This window comes from Aethina tumida, chromosome 3 (assembly GCF_024364675.1).
Source record: "Aethina tumida isolate Nest 87 chromosome 3, icAetTumi1.1, whole genome shotgun sequence".
NCBI classification, from domain to species: Eukaryota; Metazoa; Arthropoda; class Insecta; order Coleoptera; family Nitidulidae; genus Aethina; species Aethina tumida.
Window position 1 is genome coordinate 32,462,674 of NC_065437.1, and position 22,450 is coordinate 32,485,123.

The 22,450-nt window shown below is 31.2% G+C and overlaps 1 long non-coding RNA gene across 1 annotated transcript in view; it reads left to right on the top strand.

Annotated features, from left to right (window-relative positions):
• LOC126265108 (uncharacterized) overlaps positions 1 to 15,910 on the top strand; it is a 138,865-nt gene extending 122,955 nt beyond the window's left edge. The window contains exon 6 of the long non-coding RNA XR_007547653.1: positions 15,852 to 15,910. This is a non-coding gene — a long non-coding RNA (uncharacterized LOC126265108). The remainder of the gene's footprint in view (positions 1 to 15,851) is intronic.
• Positions 15,911 to 22,450: the final 6,540 nt, after the last annotated feature.

Here is a 22,450-nt window from a genome sequence, read left to right on the forward strand (position 1 = left end):
ATTATTTGGTTGGTATTAAAATATTCACGAAGCACCTTATCGTCTTCTTCTGAACAGGAACTTGAAAAACACTTGCAACCACCTTCACCATATATCTTTCTTTCTGAGAAATATATTTTTCAACAATTAACAAGAAATAACTTTTGAAAATAAAGACTTAAACGTAAATAAAAAATGACTAAAACAATCCATTGATTTGTGGTCTTGACCGATCCGGCCGGCGCCAATTATTTCACTCCCGCGAGTTACCGGTCCGGAGACTTCGGCTCCCGACGAATAAATCGAATAATTAAAGGCATAAATTAAAGCGACAAAGGACGAGTGAGCACACGTTCGCCCACCGTCCGATTCTTTGGGCATTATTCAGCCGGTTGACACCTCGGTGGCGGGGCGCCGCGCCACAATCTCAACCATCCACGCCGGGCCCGGAATCCTCGGGGACGGGGAGCCGTGGGGTCGGAGGGGTTACGGTTGGAATTTTGCGAGAATGTCGCGGGGTCCACGACGGAATGTCCGTGCGTCTGCATACGCGGGATGGCCGTTGGTCGGACGATGCGAGACGGCGTTTTGTTATGGACAATGTTGATTCATAATAGTTAAGTGCATTTTTTTAAATGTATTCGCAGATACATTAATAAAAAATTATCATTTTATGAGATCGAAAAATAGACGACGTGCTTTCGTTCATAATGACATGAATATTGAAATGAAGATGTCGTTTAAAGTAATAAACAAATATAAATAGATTATAATGAAAAGGTAGATTACAGTTAACCGTTTTAAAAATTCAAAATAATAGTATATTATTTAGATTATCACGCAATTTATAAACCAATATTTAAGTATTTAATTTTATTATGTTATGTTAATTACACTTTTTGTATTATATTTATTTTCATTAAATTAAATTTCAATTTTATTATCGAGTAACATTTAATTAACATACAATTTCTAATACTGTAATATGTTATTTAAATTAAGTTTAATACAATCTTAAGAGTTTAGTTACAATAATGAGCGAGATATTTTAATATATTAACCTGTAACATCATTAATGATGACAATGTACTAAGGAATAAAATTTTACGTAAAATAATCCAAAGATTTAGGAGATAAATCAATTAGTTCGAGGACAATTCAAACCAGGAAGACGTCGAGCAAAAAATTCTGTCTTCCAAAAAAGAATCGAGAATCAAGACTTCTTTTCGTTCGTAAGCATCGAAATTAGACAGCCAGAGATTGGAAAAAGTACTATTTTCGAATGAATCAAAGGTATAGGCCCAAAAGAAAAGGCAAAATGGATCGTGTTGTATGTTGTAACATATTAGAAGATGTCATGCCACCCTATTGTGAATGGAAAACGCCATTAAAATTTGTATTTCAGCATGACAATAACCCCAAACACACTGACTGCTATGCTTGTTAAAGAATGGTTTGTTCAACAATAAATCAATGTCTTAAAATGGTCGGCTCAATCTCCCGATCTTAATATAATGGAAAACTTAGGTGAGATTGTGGATAAGAAGATTAGAGTAAATTTGTTTGAACAAATCAAAAATATTTGGAACAATATAGACGAGGAAATAATGTTCAATCTAATCTTGTCTATGCCAAAGAGATGTGAGGATGTTATAGCCAATAAGGGATACTGGACGAAATATTAAATATTGGGCCATTTAGGTTGGATTTACTTTTTTTTAATTTCTGTGAAAAGTCGCTCTAATTTTGCCACAATACAAATTGTTTTTATCGCTACAAAATTATATTATCTATTTAAAATAACTAACTAAATAACCTATCTTATTTTACTGTTTCAATGTAAATATATCTAAAAATTAACAATTTTTATAAGTCAAGTTAAAAACAGAATAACATGTGACAGCAATTTTAAATTATACACAATAAATATTGTACAAAAAAAGTAGATAAACATTATTTTGTTTTGTTATTGATTATTTAAAACACTAAACGTTGTAAACACGGAATTTTTAAATTAAAACGAGTGATTATTAAGCAGAAAATTAAAATTCATGTTTGAAACACCAAATTCCAACTAGATTAATAAATAAACTTTAATATGCATATTATATGATGCTTTTATACATATTTATTAAGTTAGAATTAATTAAAAATTTTAAACTAGCGACTATTTCAAAATTACGTCTATTCGATAAAATCGGTTTGAAACTGTTGAAAACGCTTCAAGAATTGCTGGAAAAAACTGTCAACTCGAACGTAAAATAACGTGTACATAGTTAAGCCAACAGTGAAAAACTAACGATAAAGCCGAAATAAAACTAAACAGGACGGCAAATTCGTTTCAATTACACAGTTCCGACTGTCCGCCGCATTTGTGCGATATATCGCACTTCTGCACGGGACATGCAAATTAAAAATAGTTTCAATTAAAGTATTCAACCATGTGGTGATAACTAACGGGGTGAGGGAATAAAGCGATTAAACACTAAACTAAATTCTATACGCTTTTAGCGTTGAAAGGGGTGAACTGAAAGGGTTTAAATTGAATGTTTAACGTATGCATTCGTTTTTTTTTTCGACGTTTCGTTTATTTTTGAAAAAAGTGTTTATAAATCGAGAGAGTAACTAAATGTATTTTTTAGACTTTTGCGGTCGAATTTATCGAACGGTGTGTTTTAATTCTTGGCCTCTCGGGTACCCAAAATGTTAATACGAAGTCTTAAACCTCGAAGGGATAAACCCGTCAGTCGTTCTCGTTTCGTGAGTGATTCATATCACACCCTTCTTCCTCGAATAAATCAATCCACGGTAAATACAACTGAATTTTCTTAGTGCCGTTTCAGTTACTGGTCTCCAGTGTAAAACAAAAGGGCTGAATAATTTCGTGTACCGCTAAATTCCGTATTAATTCCTAATACGCGGGGGAACGGTTTCGGATTCGGATGAATGTAAATGGAATTATAAATTTGAAAGTGAAATTTCTTCGTAGTTTGGATCTGTTTATTCGAACGATATTTGTAAAAGTTTTGTATCTCAAAACTTACATTTAAATCGAGGGTTCGTTTGTAGACCACTTGTTGGCTGACGTTTTTACGAACGTTGTAAATTCTCACATCATTCCAAATAATTAATTTCGCAATTACTGTCTAAAAATGCATTAGACCCGTTCCTCATACTATAAAAAGCATTGGTACATGTAATTTAAAAATACTTTCAATTAAAGTCTCCAACCAAGTGTTGATAACAGACACGAGCCAAGGGAATAAAACGTTTAAATAGAAAAGCACATTCGCCACGCGTTTTATACAAAAGAAGCAAAAAGGGGTGAGTTCATTAACAAACGAGTTTTGGACGTCGGTCCGGTACCAAGCGGTTTATCTGGAAAATTTGCTGCCCCTGCCTATCAAATACATACTGGGCGACACGTGCAAGGATTTAAAACCAAATTCTACCAAAGGAAGATTAAAATATCGATATTTTTTATTCGGTGGGCGAGGGTTGCAATATTTGATTCGATAACGATGTGAAAAACGTGCAATAATCCGGAGTGCACGGATTCAAATATTTAAGTCACCCGCTAAGATCTAAATTGTGTGTGCATAAAAACCGACCAGTTTTCAATTATTGATTCCTTTATTTGCTTGGGGTGTTTTGTGTATTTTCGAATGCGTGTAAATGCGAAGTAAACACGTAAAAATTGAAACCTTGACAAACGGTTAAATTGCATTGTATTGTAAAATTATGAACATTTCCACGTACAGCATGCATCAAAATTCAACTGGTTGTGAACTGAAATATTCCGAACGTGTTCTGTCTGCGCCATTTAATATTTTAAATATTGCCAGCTTGTGCATGTTTAATGTACGCAGTTTATTTAGTCGCAAAATTTCCGTCGTCTCGCCCCGAGGACCGCAGGGAGGGTCCCGGGAAACCCGGTCCTTTATTTTAACTATGACATTCGGGTGCGACCATGCTTGAAATAGGGAATCTGCATACGGATTTTTGCTAATAAACTGCCATTCGCCGTACGCAAATGAATCTTAAATTTACTGTGAAATTTTACGTGATTCACTGGAAGTTGGGCCCGTCTAAATGACGGCGTTCATTTTATAATGGGGCTTCAAATAGTCGGAATAAACTCTGTTATAATGTGTGAGACCAATTTCGATATAATTTGATATTACTTTATACAGGATTTACGATTGATTTTATATTGAGTCACTGAAACGGATAAATTAACTGAGTAACGTTCATGATGATAATATTTTTATTTCAGTAGGAAAGATTTTCAAAAGTCTATATTTTGTGATAATATAAAACTTACAGCTTCCAAATATACAAGAATTATTAACGTATCTTAACCGTTGGCAATTTGTTTTTGCGATCTTAATGAATATAAATTATCAGTTGTGACCAGTTGTGTGTGTTTCATAGACAACAATATTATCTTGAAATTTTCCAGAAATATAGTTATTTCTCACCTCAACGTAGTTTAATCTTTTTTCTACATTTTAAAGGCAAATTCAATTATTACTTAAAATGGAAAAGGTGCATATAATCACTAAATTGCAAAGAATGAATGTAGAATGTTTTTGTGGTTCGTCAAAAAAAAAATCAATCAATTTGGAACAAAGTGTATATTTATTCTATTAAAAAAGTATAAGTTGGTTTAAAAAAAAAAAATTATTGACGTTAAGAAAGGAAGAGTAACTTTCAAAAAAAAATATCAGATTATTAACATTATTGATTGTCTACATTTACATAGATTGCAAATAACTATTGCACTTGCAATATTTATGATCTTTAAACAGACATGCAGACATTTTATAAATTGATCCTGACTGAAATTGACACAATAATAACAGACCGCGACAAAAGGTATTGAAACAGTAAATATTTCATACCACCAGTGAATCGGAATCAGCTTAACTATAAGGTGGTAGTGAAACCCCTAATTAGTAAAACCCATCCAATTACATGACTTATAATTAATACTGTCACATGCATGTTCTTTGCATAAATTAGTATTATAATAAGGGTTTTATCAGAGGCATAACGTATGATTAGAGCTGATGGCCATAGGCAAACTCACAATTGAGCGCTCGTAAACCATTATCAATATAACGTGGGGCACAATGCGGGCACTAATCTAATTAATATTAGTCTGATGGTAATGAACGATAATTAAACACACTGTTCGATTATTCGCGAATGACAAGTGAAATAAAAGAGATTTTATCTTGAAAAAATTATATAGAATATTATAATAAGTATTCAATATCAAAAAGTCTACATGTTAACAACGACTTTTACCAAACGTTGAGGCTTTTATGATTTTATTTGTACATTACGAAAACCAATCAATTAATTCGGAATAGTTATTTGAAACGATAAACCCGAGTTTGAGTTCTGGACACTTAAGCTAGTTTCTGAAAACACCAAGCTGCCTCTACTTTACTAAATTATGAATTGATTTTGAAAGAAAATGATGATGTTAAAAAAGGACAAATAACTTTAAACAAAAATATTATCAACAAATCATTATTACATTTACATTAATTGATGATAATGAACGATAATTAAACACACTTTTTAACAATTTTAGAAATTTGAGATGCAATATTAAAGATGTTAATGTTATCCTTTTTTAAACGTTACGAAATTATTTTGAAGGAAGAATGTTTATGTTAAGAAAAAATGAATATCTTTCAACAACAGGAATTAGAGTATATGCATTAATTATTGGTTACATGCATTTATATAGATTGCTAGTAATAAACGATATTCAACATTATTTAAGAAATTCTTCACGAATGACAATAAACTATAAGAATTTCTTTTGACAATGTTAAATTTTATAATCAGTATTTAATATCAAAATGTCATAGTACTTTTATAAAAAGCAAGTAGTTAGTTTTCCCTTAACTGGTTAAAAAAAGTCAAATAGAGCCAACCAGTATTTAATGTATTTCTTCCATTTTAACATCTACATGACTAAAATATGAATATTAATGAACGAATAACACTCAACAATAAATATCAGAGTAGAGGCATTCATTACTGATTACATACATTTCATAGGTTGATAATAATGAACAATAATTAAACAGACTGTTTGATTGTTGGCGAATTGAAAGTGTAATAAAAGATATTTTAACATGACAAAATTATAAAAAATATTCCAATCGATATTCAAAATCAAAAGGTCTATATTTAAACATCGACTTTTACCAAACGTTAGTACTTTTATGAAAAACGAGTGGACATTACGAAAACCAATCAGTTAGTCCGGAACGACAGCAATAACCGTACACAAAATTTTGCGAATAACTTGTGCCATCGTAAAACCGAAACACCTTTTCCGACCGAGAGCATTTTAAAGTCGGCCCAAGTACGCGCATAAAATAACTCTGAAGTTTAATTAGTGTTTTCTTTGGCACGGTAGAAACTTTCGACATAAATAGCGTATTCTATGGATATTGGGCAATTTTTGCGTGCACGGAGTAATTAAAAATTACAACTTAAGTGCTCTTAAGACGTTTCTCCGTTTTACCCTCTCAGTTAACTCATTAATATTGTAAAACGATTATATGAGGAACCTTTTCTCTCAGCCATTAGCATCGCCATGGCCCCGCTGACGACATCATAAATGCCACTGCATATGAAATACCTATCGTCTTCGGGCGTAATTTAAGGTTAGATTCGTGCTCTTCCTCCACTTTCATTGGTGGATTCCGTATCGATTATTTAATATAAATTAACTGGGAAATAGTTTGCAATCGTGGCATACCTGAACAATTAAGGTATGAGGGGGAAATATTATATGAAAATAGGTTTAGTGGAATGCACAATATCGAACCATAATTATTCGGTCTCTATATATATATTTTGTGTACCTCAGGTATTTTACTTGTTCATCAGTTAATGTTCATGTGACAAAGAATGTTCAGGATTACAGTGTGTGATTATTTCAAACTATTCCCGTCTGGTTTTCCCAATTCAAACCGCCACATCCAAACTTTATCATCAAGTATTTTAATTAACATTTTTTACTTTAAACGAACGCGCCGAGTTTAATCCACTTAGTTGGTAGATTGCAAATCAAATCGCATAGGCATTGTATATGATAAGAGTTTCGTTCCACTCCGGAGAAATTTTTTGTGACGTACCCAATAAATTCCAGGATTTAAGCCATGTGCATAAACGAAGTGAAACCATGGGATTTTCATCGATTTATTTCGACGGAAACTGAAACGATCGTATAATGTAGCTGAAAATCTGTTACTTTTTCAGAGCGCACTTTTTATGGGTTCGAATTATCCTACACGCCTGTGTCTAGAATTACGGACGCTTAGCGTTCCAAAACGGCCTCTTTTTGCTTTCGTTCGCTCAGTTTTAGTTCAGTTTATATGTTTTCTCCGAATGTATAACTGCATATATAGTCTAACGCATAAATATTCAGGAAGTTTTTATTGCTGCGTTATGATTTCGCCCTTCTTTGTTTGTGCACATTCCGGTGTGTATGATTTTAATGTAGAAATAAATGAAATCCAAACATGCACTATTCATATTTTTTTACTTTTCACGGAAATGGCACACTAATTAGAAGGCAATAGTGGAATTGTTTTTTTAATAACCTTTTTTCTTAGAGAAAAATCAATGCTGAAATACCCAAAGTAAATATTGTTTACCTTCATAATATTCCCCTTTTGTTTTGTATTTTGATTCTTTAATTTTATTATGACCAAAAGTGAAAATTGGTAAGTACAATTTTGAACAACAAAAAGTGCCTCTAAAATTATGTATATTTTTTATAAATTAATCAGAATGAATTATTATCAGACGATATTCAAATTAACAAAAAAAACTTATTTAATCTTGTAATATACCATATGTTACAGTCCAAGACTTGGTAACCATCTAATCAGCACGGCAATTCGTCGCCGTTAATATTTTTGTTGTTGACCGTATTTTTGTAATATCGATAATATTTTTGTAAAGTCGATAGATTTTTCAAAAATCAATATTTTTACATGGGCATTACTTTTTCTATGGAACTTCGATTTGCTTTAAATTCTTAGGGAAGTTAGTCCAACAAGCACTGAAAATTTCAACTATTTATTATAATTATATAGTTAAATGGTAAAGATTATACCAACTTAAACTTAGCTGAAGATTTGAAAGCATTTTGAATAATTTTAAAAGTAGCTAGAAATTTTATTATAAAATGTGTAATTTATCCAGGATCTTTCAAAAGTAAGGTACAATATTTAAGAGGCAATTCTTGTGTTCTTAAATTTTCTGATACAGGTTAGAAAAATTATCTTTTTTTTTTAATATCTATGATACTATTTTAGATAGTATTTAGTATTTAGAATTTTAAAGTTTTTTAGCAAAATTTCTTCTTATTCACTTCTCATGACCATTTGATTATAAAGTGGAAATTTTAAAAATATTCTTGTGAAAAGTGTTTCAAAGAGTAAGGTAAAAGATTTGCACCTTCAAATTTTTGTATGATTATAAAAAGATTCTTTGTATTTTATACATTCGTATTTTAGCACTTCAGGAAATTCTTTTCACTTTTTACATGATTAGATTCAAAGTTTTCAAAACAGCAAAAAGATATCTTTGCATCAATTTCCTCCCTATAATCAAATGGTCATATTTCAATATTTAATATCAAATTTGCTCAAAAATTGATAAGATTTATAAAAATAATTTTTGCTACGAGAAAAAGCTGTACATGACCACATTTGTCTTTAAAAATATGTAGTTCAAATCCCGCCCAAACGCCACTTAAAATATCAAAATTGTTTACTTAATTTTCATCTGGATGTATTATATCTAATAAATCAGATATTAATAATATATCAAAGTGAAACACAGTCAAATATAAATTTTGAAAATTCAGCCGCACGATTAAAAATTCTTTATGGAGTTCGATGGCCAAAACAGTGAGGCAACAGCGTCGCGTCGCGACGCAGCGATCCAACCGGGATTAGGTAGGTTAAGCGCAAGGGATTATCGTAGCCCCGTTCCCACCCCGGCCGCAGGCCACTGTGCTGATGCCGACTGACACCGCTAACGACATTAACTCTTTCGTTTATTAGACACTCATAAGCACGACCAAATTAAAGGATAAAACCAGATTTAAATCGGCACGTTCGCAGGTTGAGGGGCCCGCCTCTGGTTATCTTCCACTGGCCAGCCGGTAGTTTTCAATTAACGTGTCACATCGTAATTTTAGGGCGATTCGGTTTGGATTTTTATGTAAAGCTCTAATAATTAAAACTAACCCCTATCCTCATGGGATCTGACAGGTACAATTTGTATTCCGTGTGTCGCGCTTATCTACGCCCATGACATAACTAATTTCCACGTCATTTTAATTACGTTAGGTATGTTTTTATCATGCATTTGAAATTTCACAAATGACCGAGCCAAATCTATTTTTTACTATGTGACGCATTCGCCATTATTGAAAATAAATTCCTCTCGAGGTTAATCAATGTTGGGTCAAAGGTCTTCCAAGCCCATAAATTCACACGTATAGCCTAGTAAAAGTGTAGGTACAGGCAATTCAATTCTGGTGTAAGGTTGCGGTGTGACGGAAGGAATTGGGCCGCCAGAAACCCATTACACTTCTTTGGCCATTATATACGGCCTCGACGGGGCCTACAGTCTCACCGCACCAATCAGCCTCATCCTTTACAACATTCTTTATTTCGGAACCTATTCCCGGCTATTGTTGCAAGTCATTCTCGACTTTTTCTTTTCTAGTTTTGCCGGGACCATGGGGAGTTTCGATCGTCAAGACTTTTTATTATCCTTTTCATTTCGAATCATTTTAAGTTTATGTTTGTCTTTATTTAATGGATGTAACAACTTCGTTATGAATTGTTTCCTTCTTTATTTGATTCATCTATAATATATTAACCTCATGAAAAACATTATTTTTTTCATTATTCCATAATATTTGCATGTATGAGGCAAAAATTAAAGGTAAATATTTATTTTAAAAATATTACCGGTGCACAATTTTTCCCAAGCCAATATAATAATATAAAAGTGCAGATATTAAATTAAACCATAATAAAATCCGATCCTCATTGCTATTCCGCGACGTGCATGAACCGCTTGCATCTTTTAAAATGATAATTCTCTGCGTAAAATCATGTTTCGCATATTTAAAATTTTCACTTTTATCACGGACTGATTATGCTCCCCTATCGTCTCAGGTTCGAAATAATCCAGTTTGGCACCGAACTTTTTGTCTGTTTTTCAGATTTCCTAATTTTCTTTTCTGCTTTCCCTTGCGATGTAGACTTTCGCACCGTGGGACGTCTGATATAACGAAAACGAAAGTTGTCTCGGAGTTGAAGGTATTTGTCGCGTTTCTTTTCTGTTTCTGTGATATTATCACGTGTATTTGTTTTCTTTGAAAACTTATATGTGTATACGACGTGTTTATAAAATAGGTAGTCAAAATTTTGGACCACATAGAATATGTCCAATAATGAAGAAAATCTAAATAATATTTCTCCTAACGAAAATACAGCCCTTCGAATTGAAACTTCAAAATTTATTTTTTTCTCTTATTTCTTTATGAGGGTTATTTTTATCTCACCCTATGAATATGTTTAACTATTAAGATTTTCGTATTATTTGCTTAATTTAGAAGAAACTTAACTACTGTTGCTTAAATTTGATTATCACTGGCATTTTTGAGATATTTTGTTTTAATGTTTGAAGAATGTTAAAGCGATTTTTACATAATGTAAAATCAGGTAGGTATGATATGACTACAACTTGAGATTCTTTTTATGTGTATTTGTTTACCTAATTACTTCTCTCTGATGAGGCTCCTTTCACCAAAAATTCTGTTTTGTAAAGAATAATGAATATGCTTAGGATTAATACCAGAAAAATCACACACCATCAAACAAAAATCATTTAAAACATGACAGCTTTTACTGCTCAGGTAATTGAAGTAGAGAAATGTGTCTTTAATTTCTAAAGACAAAAGATCTTCAAACATATATGCATAATGATGATCCTCCTTATTTTAGCCGCGAACATTTTCAATTTCAAATCAATTGTTTGGTCGTGGAAACGGTGCTTCTCTAAATTGGCTTCCAAGGTCAACAGGCCTTAATCCATTAAGGGATCTATGCACTGTCAATAACAACTACATCAAAAAATCAAAGTCAAAAAAGAATAAATTAATACATTAATACAAATGAACTTTCTTATTATACCACTATATTATGTATTATATATGGAAATTTTTTAACTGAAATCAAACAAACATTAAAATTGAAATATCTTAAAAACAGCTATGATAATCAAAATTAGTCAAGAGTACCTTGTTTTTTCTAAAGTCTACATAGGATATGAAAAGCTTAATAGTTTTAAGGGGTGTAGAAAAAAGGTTGCGGAAAAGGGAAGAATGGAAAAAGTGTATTACAATATATTGTATTTAAGGATAATACATACCAAATTTGAACATGATTGTACCAAAGACAAGTAGTAATTTTATTATTATTGTATAAAAATAAAGGTGACGTTAATTTATCATATCTTATTATTTTTTATTGAATCACTGGATTTATTTTAAATTGAGATATTTTATTTTATTTATTATTATATTAGGGTTCATATAAAAATGTAAGTCAATTAGTAGAAAAGTGCTTAATTATCATATTTTAATTAAAAACATATAGTCCCTATACAATTAAAAATTAAGCTCCAATTTTTAGTTTTTTATTATCTGGAATATTTTCGCAGGCCCACTGTGTGCACGTCGTTGTAGGGGAGAGAATTTTATTGCCACTAAGTCCCGTGGCTCTAATTAAAAAACTGGATCTTAGAGTTGATTTTGACGACGCTCTTTACGGAACTCTTTTTTACTCACCGTTCCTTCGTGCCAACCCCAATTTTAATTTGCAATACCCGATCTGTCTCTGATGCATTTCCTTTGATCTTTTAAGAAAATAATTTCGAAACGGTAAATTATACATAACTTTTTGGGGATTAGGCAATTTGCAGTTTGACAAGGGAATTAAGAGCTTTTAAGCTGGAGATTTGATGATATACATTATCAATTTCTGCTTTCAATCCCGCCGAATTAAGAGCCACTTTTCCGCTTTGTCGCCAATAACTACACACATCCCTCAATAGTTATTTAATTTGTTACTACGTTACATGAATATGGTAACGCGCACAAATCTGACGAGTGGGCATTGAAACATTGTGTCGAATTATCTCTGAGCCGTACAATAATAAAGGCCGGAGGATCAAATTAAATTCTTGCTATAGTGCGCATAGCAGAATTGAAATTGTTTAATTAACTATATGTTACCTGTAAGGGTTATGGTCCTTTGCCGCCGAATTGCCGGACCTACAATTCAGTACTTAATACACATGCCTACCCTACTCACCCTAGACGCGCCGCCGAAAATTATCCAGCCGCCGAATTTATTACTATTCGTGTTTGTGCGAATTATTTCAACAATTTATGGTAAATAAGTGGGTGACATTTGCGCGAGAGGTCTATGCCATATTCTCCAACTGGGTTTAATGTATTACTCTGTATTCAGTTTCATTCAATTATTACTTCTGTTAAAAGAATAGAAAAAGGTATTTACAAAATAAATAATAAAGCAAATTTAGTGGAGAAATAATAGAGATAATAAACATAATACAAAAATTGAAACATTTCCCATTAGACTGTTGATTGCAAATGAAACTCGTTTGTTTTATTGTTTAACGAATTTGGTCACGTCGCTTTGATAAAAATTGTATATCATATTTGAAATTTGTAGGGATTTAATATTCAATCCGCAACAAAATATAAATATTTTAATAATCGAAACATGCGTTTTGTATTTATCTCATAAAAGATGAATAGTATTGCATTATAAACATCTGGAATTTCAATGAAAAATGTATTTTATTATTGTGGCAAAATTGAATTTCCAAATGAACAAATTTCATCGTCGAAATAAAATGTAATTATAATGGGATACATATACTAGACACATTTGGTAATATTTGAAAGCTCCGTGAATAGTATACAGTAACACACAAAATTAAATATTCTGTAACATTTTGCAATAAATTTATAAATATGTATTAATTTTCACATGCGAAATTGAAACATAATATGATAATAAATAGTACGATATTATCCTATACAACACTACATCGATTCGTTTACGAATTCTTTGAACTGATTAAATTATAAGAAAGGACTAAAGTGTCTCCATATTCGTACACAGTATCGAGGGTCCTAATGACATTCTCAATATTACTTGAGACCCGGTCTAATTGAGAGAACATCTCATTGTATATAAAATGAAATTATTTTAGGGTTATGGGATAATCAGTTTATTAAAGTGGTCAGCTTGACCAAGTAGTTAACCAGTTACAAGGAATTTATCCAATAAGGGATGTGCCAATAACTGCGCATCTACCCCTTCTTGATTTCATTTCAGAAACGTCTAAAATTATTATCCGTCAGAAACTTAATGGACATAGCTAACATACTATATTCAATTTATATCTCGAACTTCACTTTCACTTCACTTTTTAAAATTTATTGGGTTGTATAATTTTATTTTTATGTTACAATTATTAACATAATTTATTTTTTACAAGTACATGCAAAACGTGATCGAAGCGGATTTTTTTTACGAATCTGAGAATAAGCAGACTCAATCATAATATATTCTACAGAATAAAAAGGCCGCGTCTAAATTTAGGCCACCTCGATCCATTATAATGGGATCGGTGAATATTTTCCCCGTTCTAATGGATATCAGGTTCTGTATAAAGTATCTAGTGACTCATATCGTCTCCATTGTCTGGATGCTGGGTTCGCAGAAGATCAAGTTGCAATAATTATACGGACCGTTATCATTTCAAAAAGTTGTGACATATGCCTAATCCGGCACGTAATTGCAGGTCGGATCAGCACAAAGGGATTAGAAAATGTCTAATTGGATTTATTGATATCTATCGAAAATTAGTTCAGCTATCATTCTTATAACATTTAATTAATTTTCTAGCATTGTGCTTCAGTTACAAATTTTACCATTAACTCATTAACATGTGACACAATTGTTAATTTTTACTTAGGAGGTTTATTTTAATTGGGAATAATTCAGCGTTTCAGTTAAATAACACCGTAAACCGCCAGACAGAATCCTCTTAACTCGTGGATTAAATTCACAAAAAAAATCGCTGCGGATTAAAATGTCCTTTTAAAAAACAGCACCCATTAAAATTAATCTGTTAATTTGGTGGAGTTTCTTTTTAAACGTCTGCAGGACGGTTTTGGAGATAGCGGAAAGTCGAGGCAAAGACACAACGTGGCTAATACTTAATCCCAGTATTACCAGTATTTAGCGGCGTAATGTCAGCTTTGTTGGCCTTTCTGTTTCCTTCTGATAAAGATACATATGTGCCGTGAGAAGGACCCACCGCAATATGGAGTAAAATATTACAGAACTGTAATCTTTTCCAAAAAAAATATTAAATATGATACTGGTTTACCATAATCCATTTTCATTTGGTTTATTATTATGAATATTTGGAATTGCTTCAAAACGAGACAAATAACTGGCAAAAGCATAAAATTAATGTAGCAATCTTTATTGTTACTTTAAGTTGCTAATGATGTCAGAAGTATGTATAACATTTATTTACAAAAATCGTATCACACTTGTAAATCATACTATATATTTCAAAAATTTTCAAGTGGTGTGGGGGTGTCATAATTTTATTCTCAATTTTGGTCTATAAAATAATTTAATTAAAGAGATCCAACGACATGAGAGATAAAAATTGATGCTGTGTGATAGTTCATTAGCAAAAGGCGCTCCGACTTTTGTAACTGAGATCCTGTTTCAGATAAGATTACATCATGGCAAATCAATCATGAACAAAAGCTGAAGCGTTTAAATTTAATCGACCGAACAGAGTTTGAAACGTTGCTTGTTTAATTTAATTATGTTAAATTTACGTCTGAAATCTTATACCATGGATGCCAAAACATTTGTGTATTTTGTCGTATTTTATAAGCGAATTAAACCGGAATTCATTTAGCATTCCACGATTTGTGGTTTACCCACCTGAAAAATTAATAACACTCCGGGGAGCAGGCTTAAGTGAAGCAATTAAAAAGGCAAATGGCGTACCGTAAAAGTCCTGAAAGAAAGATATTAGATAGAGTGTTTGAATGACGAAAACAAAGAGGCACCGCTTCCTCGTATTAACGACAATCTTATCTAGTAATTAGGAGACACTCTTCGCGCGACGCTTTTGTCGGTTTATGTGTTTTTCAAATTAGCCAACAAACTAAGACCCTCGGTAATGTTTAGAGTCTTGGGACAGTGGCGTAAGCATTATATAATGTCAAGGTATGCAACGTATCACAAACAACTTCCAAATATCCATTTACGATTTTTTGAGTAAAATACTTATTAATTACTAATATTAAATTTTCCGTTTTTATAATTACATAATATAAGCACGATTTTTTAATTTCAACAAAAAAAAAAAACTAAAGCTGTTGGAATGAACAAAATCAAATAATGATGCGAGAAGTGAAGTTGAAATCTTAGGTTGACACGATATGAACCTGGTTTCGTGGCAGACATTAATTTTCGTCGTAGATAAAGACTGCAAGACACGACTGATAACAACTCTCTTACTTAGGGGTAAGCGTAAACAAGACTGTAATTTTGGGCGAGCGATGCAGTTTATTCTCCTCCGCGTGCAACAAACTGTTTAATTAAATTTTAATACGTTATAATGTAAGATTTAATTTACCCGTAAAGTTTGTCTAATTAACGTGTTTTCTGTTACAGGTAACACGCTTAATTAATATTGAAAGGGCGAAACTCCCCCTACTGTGGATGTAAGGATAATTTAAAATGCTTTTTTGTTTGCTTAGCTCAGATTATGATGTGAACACGTCCATAATTTCATAACTACAATCCAAAAATAATTTAATTTGTGTTTTTCTTTTGATTTGTCACTTTTATTTCATATTGTAAAATAAGACGTTTGGTTCAACAACTTCAAAAAATTATTAACAGAATTAGTACAGAAATTGAAATAACTTTTGAATTATTAAAACAAAATGAAGAATAAATATCTTTAAACATTTTGATGTTGCTTTATTAAATTATCTAGACTACTACACTCAGCGAAAATGAAAATTTTGTATAATTAAAAGTAATCCAACAAAAACATACATAAATCAAAAACTACTTAAAAGGTCCGACATAAAAGAGCCGGCACTCATTAATTCCCATTTACTAAAAAATTAATTAATATTCATGCGAGTGTACTACACATATACCCCATAAGCAAAATTTACAGTTGTAAAGGAGTTTTCCCCCCAATTTTAAACTTGGTCCTAATGAGTACGTATAAACATTAAGGCTTTAATTAAATGAACCGTAACTGGCGACAGTGATTCCAAACTGAAAAAGTCGAAAACGGATTACGCACACCCTTCATAAACCCGTAGCCTTTAATCTTCATTTATTGTAGCAAGTATTCGCCAGGATGTAACTCCATGCATCAGATGTACTTATGATTCTGGCTGTAATGTGACTGCTTAACCGAAAAGGGGTAAACTGCAAGGGTCTACTACCAAGAGACACGATAAAATCACCCCCCAGAAATCTCCAGTTGGAACGGCGATGTTATCTAAAATATATAGTGCCAGTCTTCAACGAATAAACGTGCTTAATGTCTGTATTGGGATGTCACGGACAATTCGGTTTTCGCACATGACTGTGTCGAAATTACCTGAAAAACCCAGATAATGTCGGCATGTTTAGCTGCAGTTGGATTTAACGCAAAATTGTCACGCGGCGTCTCACATTGTTCTCACTTGTTAGCACTATTACTACTAACAATACATGCAATAATTTTTACCGACTCGAATGTTATTGACAGAACAATGAATTCTCGCTTGTTGCCATAAAATATCTTTATCGCAATCTATTGTCGATGATCTTTGATCCTTTAGATTACTGTTACTTTTACTTGTGCTACCACTATACAATCATCCAGGATTAACATAAAATATGGTGCTCAATGAATTTACACCCATGAACATTTTTTAAATATTTCTGAGCTAAAGCTTTTTAATAAAGCCGGAAAAAATGCGGAACTTTTTAATTACTGCAACAAAGTATGTACCAAGTTAGTTTAATTAAAGCAAACCATAACATTTTCTAAAATTATAAAAGAGCTTTTAATTGGGTAATTAAGTTTTGTTAAAAAATTTAACATGTCCATAAAAAAAGGTTTTACTGTTTGTGAATATCAGAGGTATGTTTTATAACGATATAAATTACTTATTTCCAAAAAAAACGTCTTCCGTCCTTGTTAAACTAAGGCCTCGATATATTGCCAGTCTTAAAGTGCAGATAATAACCGAACATACGACACAGGAAATCCCGACAAAATGCGATAATTTATTCGTGGCCGTCCGTAGTCGAGTTGTTAAAGCAAATTTAAACTCCCATAGTTATCGGACTCACGCCTCCGTTTGGTGCGATGCTCTGAAAAAAAATCAAAATATCCTTGGGCCTATCGCGTCCCACTCAGAAACTCATTCATGTATGATTGGCGTTTTCAATCAATTCTACCTGTCCGCGTATAATTGGATTCCGAACTTTATTTGACAAGTATGATGCGGAGATAGGATGTATTTATGTATTTGTTTTATGCGGCCGGCATTGTGTGGGACGCCGTCCGTTTTTAATGAAAGGAATGCGATTCGGAAGGGGCATGCGATGCCTGAAATATTATTTTTTAAATTAATAATGTCAATACTTTTTTTTATTTGTCCAAATCGGATCCGATTCTATTGTTCAGACGTGATGTGTGCGGGTTGTGGGAATGTAAATACGTCGGATGGGGATTGATATAATCGAAATGATGTCCACAGTAGTCTAGTGCGTATATATTCAGATTATTATTATTTAACTGGTTTCATCTTGTGTGTTGATACCTTTCAAAACATGTGTCTGTCTTTAAAAATTATGTGTGGCCTAAATAATTTAATAACATCAAACCATAATTGATTAATTATTTCAATAAATATTTTTTATTATTATACAGATTTTTTTATTTGATTAGTAATGTGTATGTAACATTATTATACAATACATACAATTATGTTACAATTTCTTAGCATTTATTTTTAAACAGTTTAACTTCTTATTTAAAATTGAAATATTTGTTTTAGCTTTATAGAGAAGGCAGTGCTTTTTAACTCTGGCTATAAGATTATTGTTTTTATTTGATAAGAAAAAATAATTTAAAAATTGACTGTTAGTATATTCAATTACAAAAAAATAAAATATTATGATAGGAAGAAGACTAAATGTATATTTAAATTTACTATTAGTGGTCTATTAGAGCTTGAAACTGAATAAATTAATTATTAAAAATGTTAAACTTGTGAGGTTGGAAACAAAAATAATTAAATATATAATTAAATTTAGTGTTTATAATATTAAATTTTTATATTTTTCATCCATCACATGTTCATTTCTCAACCGGCCTTAGTCAAGTGTGACTGAAAAAGGTAAACAATTCCATAAAATTTGAACTTATATCTCGAATTCAATTATTCTTTTTTTATCAAAACGAATTAGACACGAAATATTTATTACTCTTGATTGGGCTTACTATTTATTCTGAACAGGACATTAAATAAAGTACATTACCTAAATGAAAAAAATGTACAATTTTCGTGTTCTAATAATATATATATATCAAAAAGAATTCTATATTTTTTATATAAACTAGTTTAATCCACAGGTATGAAGAAGAGTTGTGTTCTTGTTTTTAAATATGGTTAAAAAACTATATTTTCAACTATAAAGTTACATGTAAATGAGTAAGTACATCAATTAGTTCAAATTATGTTTATGTATATGATCTAGGAAAGAAACAAGGTTTTATATTTTTATATAACTTAAACTTATTGTTTTCAATAAGTTTAAGTTGAATAAAAATACACTTCATATAATTTTACGTGGCTAAAATGAATGATAAAATTCAGAAAAATTAATACAAACTTGATTTTATTATTTTTCCCTCATCCTCAAAGTTTTAATGCGCCGTTTTAATGAAAAAAAAAAACAAAAATACCCGAATCCCTGATCAGTATTAAATAATGTCCACAACACATCGAATATTCCTCTAATTAAAAAAGTTTCAAATCAGGAATGGCATCTCGTAGCCCGAAAAGTTGCGGTTTGTTATGAATTCAGCGTGCGAGCGAGCCTGAACCGTAAAACGTAGCGTATTAATTAATAAATTTATTAATCCGGAATATAAAAACCGCCGATAAAAGTATCGCACCACCTTCATCGTCACACTCACGTCGCGATAACTTCGCTTAATTAAATCGGTCCGTGACTAATCGTGCGCCGTAGGGGCGGAGTATTATAGGCATCATTGTTAATTATTTACGTAATTACGATGGATAATAAAATTCTCTCATTACCGGCATTCACCGGTACACATTTTTTTAATTACATCAAATGTATTAAAACATTGTTAGTTTTTTGTAACGATGAATCAACTGTCATTTCAATAACATTAAACCAAAGCAACGATAATTAACTTACATTTACTAAACTGCCATCATTGTTACGCTCACAATAAATTTATGAGCATCGCATCGCACATTTATAAATAGCAACATCAGTTATAATAACTCGTTAAATTGTCGTCCCCTTAATTGAGGCAAATTCATAAAATATTTATAGTAGTGATCGTGCCCCTTTCGAAATTACCAAATGATAATTCCACTTACCCTACTTAATGAAGTTAAATTAGCATCATGAATATTCTATATGCAAAATTAAATATTTAATTTGCTTAATAACGAAACTATAATTTTGCAAAAATCACAGTGATGCCAGAGGAATATCACAAAATTTAAAATTAAATTTACTATGATTTATATTATTTTATTGAATAACTAATTTACTTTCGGTGGGAAGAAATAAACAACACTCCATTATAGTTTTATTAACAAATGAAACAACTCACTCAATTGAATTAGTTAATGAGTTAATTAAGTTTCATAGTATGAATGTGTCTAAGAGACGTCGACTGAATAAACAAAACTTGTAAGGAAGTATTTCAGTAAAATAACCATTGATATAAAACATGAACAAGACTAAAGGCGCAAAAATATATTAATTACCCTCCAGAACTTTGGTGAAGACTATTTTAGAGGGATGAGTTCAATAGAATAGAATCAAATGGTAAACAGTAGATTCGTCATCCTCCAAATAAAAGTTTGGATTAAGATACAATACAGGAATAGAGGTCCTTTTCTAGATAAAATATTATTGGTAAAATGGGCCGTTTCATGTATTATGAGAGAGGTATTGGATCATTTATCAATATATCCAATTGAAAACTTATAGAATGACATCAAGTCTCTATTAAAACACTAAGAACCACCAAATTTAGATGAATTGTGGTTATTAACTTAAATTCTTTTGATTTAGGAACAAAATGAATAATGGTAAAAAGAATATTTATAGTGTAGTTATTTAAAATAAAATATAAAATATTTTGATTGCATTTAATTAAAGGTGTACATTTTCTAAATAACATTAAATACTAATGTGTGTTATTTTTCTGATCATCACTGTATGTATAATAAACGGAGTTTCACAAATATAGAACCTTTTTGTTTATCTAAAAAATTATCGTAAAGAAAATTTTAAAAAATCTTGTAGCCAAAATTAATTTTACCCAACTAAATATAATCGGTAGACATGAATATCTCAAAACGGCTGGAACGGTAATGGTAAATTTAATAATACCGAGCAATCAGCAAAATATAACGCACATCAAAGTAAATTTTCGCTCACGGCTTGTCTCATCTCCACAAGGACACACACACGCAACACAATATTAAGTGACATAATTACGGCATAATTGAATTGTTCTCTCCGTTTGATATATTTCAATCAGTCGAACGGGTTTTGCACCCGCACATAAGATTGATGTCACTCAAATGTGCGCCGAATTGTAGCGACTACGGTCGTAATTAACAACACAGCTTGTAATATTTTACCCTTTAGGTAGGCGATTAGTCACTGAGAGATTTAATTAAGGGAGAGTTATGACATGAACAACCTCAGAATCGGCTCCTTTAATGCCTACCCACTCGGTCTCAGATTTTTGTTTACACAATATTTACGTTATTAATTATAAATTCAAACTTAATAGGTTGTCTTTGTGGCTCAATTAAACTTACATTTTTTAAAATATATTAGTTGTTAAATTCTACTACATTACTATATGTGAATATTTTTTAGGATCAACTTGTGAGAAAGTTTCCTTCGGACCTAGTCTTGTTTTTATTAAACCTATTATGTCAGTTAAACAAACAAGGACGTCTTTTCGGAACAATAAAACTCAGTCTCTGACTTAATACTGTTTCTATTTTTGGGGCTAAAATAATGTAAACAGTCCAAGAACTTTTAGGATGAAAACATCTAAATAGTAGATCATATGTCAGTTTGGAAAATTGTGGACAAACTTTGCGACACCATGTTTAGTATATCATTTTAGCACCACTTTGAATTTCAATAGACTTATAAAACTTATTTGGAGAAATTTTGAATGCGCAGTAACATATAATTTTATCGATGTTTTATGCCGACATTAAGGGAGAACCGAAAATTAAAATTCCTGCAGACAAAAATATACTTGGATATTTACGGTAACACTAAATATTACTAATATCCTGAGAAATAAAGGGAAATAAAAATTTGATGTTGGGTGTAAAACCGAATTTTATTGCGTCATTTGTTTATAGACACTTCAATCAAATAAAATGAGATCATACACTTTTACCTACAAGATAAAAATTTTGCGACCATTATAAATGGTCAATTAATTTCTTACTTCAGATTGTTTTTTAAAAAACATATATTGACTTTTAATTATGAACTTTTATTAACTCAAAAAATGCGTGTCTCATTATCCTTCCAAATTTTATAATCATCAAATTCTAAGTATAAATTGATTGGTCTTTAAAAATTAAGCTTCTTGCGATGCCCCCTAAAACGCTTTCTTGTGATAAGGAAATTTGTTTTTAATCAAAACAACACGTGCCTCAAGACGCTCCAAGTTAATTTTTTGGAGAAATATTTTTTTGGATTTTTTTGTAAAATACTATTTTATTCGAAATTTTTAAAACCCAAATAAAAATACAAAATATAATTTATACTGTTCAAAAAAATAAGAAAAATTAAGATGAGCTCAAACGAAACTTTTTATGAAGCTATTAGTTGAAATTTAACACTAAAAATAGTAATAATAACGATGTTTCATTGTCAATAATTTTTAAATGTCAAAAAAAAAAAATTTAATTACATATTTTAAAAAAATAATTTTACTAAAC